The sequence below is a fragment of the Giraffa tippelskirchi genome, chromosome 11 (assembly GCF_054371585.1).
Source record: "Giraffa tippelskirchi isolate mGirTip1 chromosome 11, T2T-mGirTip1v1.2.pri, whole genome shotgun sequence".
Lineage (NCBI taxonomy): Eukaryota > Metazoa > Chordata > Mammalia > Artiodactyla > Giraffidae > Giraffa > Giraffa tippelskirchi.
Genome location: NC_137285.1, coordinates 144,882,584 through 144,887,564, shown reverse-complemented (window position 1 = coordinate 144,887,564; position 4,981 = coordinate 144,882,584).

Genomic DNA, 4,981 nt, shown 5'->3' with positions numbered 1-4,981 from the left:
TCATTGGTTCAGGTTATATTTTCTGTTGCTCACTACAAAACTACATTTTGTAATTTTCTTCATCTAGATTCTACTCACATTTTGTAAAGTTCATGGTAAAGTATTTAAGTATTTGGCAAAGAAAAGAAACACTTTTATAAGAATTGGAGCATAATTTGTCTCCTTTTTAACCCCCAAGCATTAAAAGTTGGATTTACCATACTGACTTACTCATGGCTGTATCAGTTGGGATCCAGCCATGAAAACAGAAACCACACTTGTTTATGACAGAACGAGAAATACAGAGGTAACTGGTTACACGAGTCCTGGAGGACAGAGCAGAAGCTCTGAGGAAACACAGAGATGGTGCCTTGGGGAAACATCCACGCTCCTCGGGGTAGAGCAGGAGGGAAGGGATCTGCTTGGAGGAGGTGAGCACGGGGCTGGGGTTCAGATCTCTTTGGAGGGGTTGCTGCACGGCCAGGGCTGGCATCTCCGGAGCTCAAAGAGGGGCTGTGCATGGCTGTCGCTGAGGCTCCTGGGCTGAGGGTGCTGGCTGGCTGCTGAGGGCATCTCACATAGCTGGGTCTCTGATCCCTACGGAAGTGGGCTTCTTCTTCCTCCTTAGTTTCTGCCTTGGGAACAAAGATTTCCAAATCAGCAGAGTTCAAAATCATGGGGACAAGAAGCAGAAACTCGGCAAGCGGTTATTAGGTGCAGTGGTGAGAAAAGCCGCCTCCCCTCCGTGTTCCCTGGCCCGGTTACTGTGGACAGGGGCGGGGAAACACCTTATATTGATTGCTGAGTGACAGCACATTCTGCCTCCTGTTAAGGCAGAATCTCAACCTTTCAGGACATTCTCTCTCAAGCAGCATTACCCGAGTCTTCTGAAGGTCCTTCCACTTACCACTTAGGCTCCCACTTTCTGGATGATGGAGTACCTGGTGAGGGGCCCAAGCCCACCGTCACTCTTTTGCTATGAAATGAGTATCTTGGTCAGAAGAAATGTAGGGTGGAAAATCATGATGGCAAATAAGGCATTCCATGCAGAGATGGCAGAGATATTATAGGCAAAGAGCCAGGTAAATATCCAGAATATAGATTTAACAAAAAATGGAGAGACAAATCATCTGTTGGATCATAGAAAAAGCAAGAGGATTCCAGAAAAACATCTACATCTGCTTCACTGACTATGCTAAACTCTTGGATTGTGTGGACCACAACAAACTGTGGAAAATTCTTAAAGAGATGGAAATACCAGACCACCTTACCTGCCTCCTGAGAAACCTGTATGCAGGTCAAGAAACAACAGTTAGAACCAAGAATAGAACAATGGACTGGTTCAAAATTGGGAAAGGAGTAGAAAAAGGCTGTGTATTGAACCTTGCTTATTTAACTTATATGCAGAGTACATCAGGCGAAATGCCGGGCTGGATGAAGCACAAGCCTGAATCAAGGTTGCCAGGAGAAATATCAATAACCTCAGATATGCAGATGACACCACCCTTATGGCAGAAAGTGAAGAGGAACTAAAGAGCTTCTGGAAGGTGAAAGAAGAAAGCGAAAAATTCGGCTTAAAACTCAACATTCAAAAAACCAAGATCATGGCATCCAGTCCCATCAATTCATGGCAAATAGATGGGGAAAAAATGGAAACAGTAGCAGATTTTATTTTCTAGGGATCCAAAATCACTGTGGACGGTGAGTGCGTCCATGAAATTAAGATGCTTGCTCCTTAGAAGGAAAACTATGACAAACCTAGACAGTGCATTAAAAAGCAGAGACATTACTTTACTGACAAAGGTCAGTATAGTCAAAGCTATGTTTTGTTCTGTAATCACGTACAGATGTGAGAGTTGGACCATAAAGAAGGCTGAGTGCCAAAGAACTGATGCTTTCAAACTGTGGTGCTGGAGAAGACTCTTGACAGTCCCGTGGATAGTAAGGAGATCAAACCAATCAATCCTAAAGGAAATTAACCTTGAATATTCATTGGAAGGACTGATGCTGAAGCTGAAACTCCAATACGCTGGCCACCTGATGCAAAGAGCTGACTCACTGGAAAAGACTCTGATGCTGGGAAAGATTGAGGGCAGGAGGAGAGGGGGACGACAGAGGATGAGATGGTTGGATGGCATCATCGACTCAATGGACATGAGCTTGAGCAAACTCCAGGGGACAGTGGAGGGCAGGGAAGTCTGGCATGCTTCAGTCCATGGGGTGGCAAAGAGTCAGGCATGACTTACCGACTGAATAACAACAGAGAGACAAACATGCTGGGAAAGAGGAGGAAGTGTGTGTGGGTATGTTTGAGAGAGGGGAGAGCTTGGGGTGGATTAAGAAAGATGAATCTCATCTTCCATCATAGCAGTCAGAGATGACGTCTAAACTAGGAAATCAAGAACCGGTTCTTCAGAAATCTAGAGATTAACAGAAGAATTGCTGAAAGCATTTGAAGTGGTTGAAGGTGGGGTGTGGATGAGAAGAGGAGGCTGCTGGCTTTTGTTGAGTCTTACAGACCATTTTCATATTTTTAAAAGGTGAGGTATTGCTTTGATTAAAATTAGAGTTCTGTAAACAGAAAAAAGAATCTGACTCCCGGGTTTGGGTCTGCAGGGTTGTCATTTCAAGATTCCTGCTGCCTAAAGAACATAATGGTTTCCGGGCTCTTCAGAAAAGTACGCCTCTTCCTTGGAGCACTGTACTGCCCTCTGCTGGAAAACCGAAGTAATACTTCTGCAAACCGGCCGGTGCCTCGGACTGAAGGCGCCCTCGGGTGCGCTGGGCTAGGATGCGCTCGGCGGTGCATTGCGGATCTGGGACACTTTGACCGGGCTTCTGTCTACCAGCTGGTGAGGTCGTTGTGCCCGGGCTGCCAGAGCAGCGTGGCCTGTGCTATGCCTGGGTGCTGCCACCCACAGTCCAGGGAAGAGCCCCTTGGCAGCAGCAGCCCACCAGGTGCTTATGGTCAGGGGGCGCCTAGCGTTCAGGGGCTTTTTCCCAATTGCCCGCGTCTACAATGTGTAGTGGAGGAGGGAATGGCGACCCACTCCAGTATTCTTGCCTGGAGAATCCCATGGACAAAGGAGCCTGGCTGGCCACAGTCCACGGGGTCGCAAAGAATCGGACACGACTGAGCAACTAACGCTACTACACTACGCAGTGTGTAGAGGGCTCCCTGGTGCCTCAGATGGTAGAGAATCAGCCTGCAATGTGGGGGACTTGGGTTCGATCCCTGAGTTGGGAGGAGGTCATGGCGACCCACTCCAGTATCCTTGCCTGGAGAATCCTCATGGCCAGAGGAGCCCGGTGGGCTACAGTCCATGGGGTTGCAAAGAATCGGACACGACTGAGCAACTAAGCACAGCACAGCGTGTAGAAACTCCTCAAAATGCAGAGTGTGAACCTCTTTTCCTTTCTAATCCTCCTGCGGTCCTCACTGCCCTTCCCCTGGCCCACTCCCCCCCTCTTCCCCCTCCCAACACTCCCACACCTGCCCGCACAGTGCTGCCGGCACAGTGTGTCTTTTTCGGTGATTCCAATCAGGGTTGGCATGGGAGGAGGGGGTGTCAGTACCTCCGTCTACTCAGGCCTGTGCTTTTCTAGCTCCAACACTCAGCTCCACTCCTTGGCTCTGGTCTCTCTGAAGTGCTCATCTTTACTGGGGAAGAAGCTGCTTCTAGAATAAGGGCCTTTTCACCCCCAAGCAGGGTGGGAACCAGGGCCCTGGCAGTGCCCAGCCTCTGTCTATCCGAAGCAGAAAGAGACGGTCTCTCCCGATGGCCACAGGGCACTGGTCAGGGTTAACTACAGTTTCAGAAAGGTCGAAATGGGAAGTGGCTCAGCAAGGGCGTCCATGTACTCCTTTTTACAGCGGTGAAAAGTCAGAGATTTAGTCTACCTGAGGCATGCGGGGGCCGGGGAGGGGTGGGCAACCTTTTCAAATTTCCAGCCGTGAGTGCCCAGAGGTCCATGGCAGTGAACTGGGTGTCTACAGAGTCACAGGATGAGCCTGTCATCTTCCTGGAGAGTCAGTTTTGTTCAGTGGAAGCTCTATTTTTAGATTTACACAAAAATGGAAACATCGTGAAGCAGAATGCAGAATCTGTAATTTTGAAAGAAGACCCGAGACTTCGAAGAAATTTCACACTAGTGTCAGCTGCTTTGGGCTGGCTGCCTGGACTGCTAGGCAAACTTGTTCATTCTTGCATGAGTGGACATTCTGGGGAGACAAGGCCCGGGGACCCACAGTCTGAGGGGCGCTGGGCCTGGGTCTCCACACAGCTGCAGGGCAGGCCCGAGAGGAGCTGGGCTCGAGGGCTTCAAAGACAGCTGAGCTGGTGGGCCCTGGCTGTGCTCCAGCTTAGGTCATGCTCGGCTCCCTGGATGTGCAGGCCCACCAGGAGGATGTAACTGCCTCTAGAACCCTACCCGAGGGCAGGAGCCAGAACCCAGGCGGAGTGAGGGATCCTCAGGGCCCCTATAGGACAGGCCAGCTGAGAAGTGCAGCAAACACTACTGACTCCTCCTGAGAGCTTTTCACGGGGCTGTGGGAATGTGGGCAGGGTGACCCCTGAAACATTTAACCCTAGGAGCTCATGGGACCAACCAACAGAACAGACTCCAGCCTCACACCTGAGCAGGGTCCTGGACCAGGGTCACTCCTCAAGGTGCTGGATCAGGTGGGGATTTGGGAATCCCAGGTTAGAGAGACCAGGTCAACTGGGCCAGTGGGGGACGCTCGGGGCGGTGGGGGGGACTGGGACAGCAGCTGTTCACCAACTGATAGGGACATGTTTTGATGTCCTAACAACCTGGACAGCTGTCCTGGCTGCAAAGAAGCTCCGTATATGGATCTGATGCAGCAACATCAAGACTCAAATCCAGCCCACGTTTACTGAGCACTTACTATGTACCAAGAACAGTGGTGAGAGCCTTCATGTGTATTCCCTAGCTTCATGTCAACAAGAGCGCACAGATCCATTAACACATATTCAGGTTA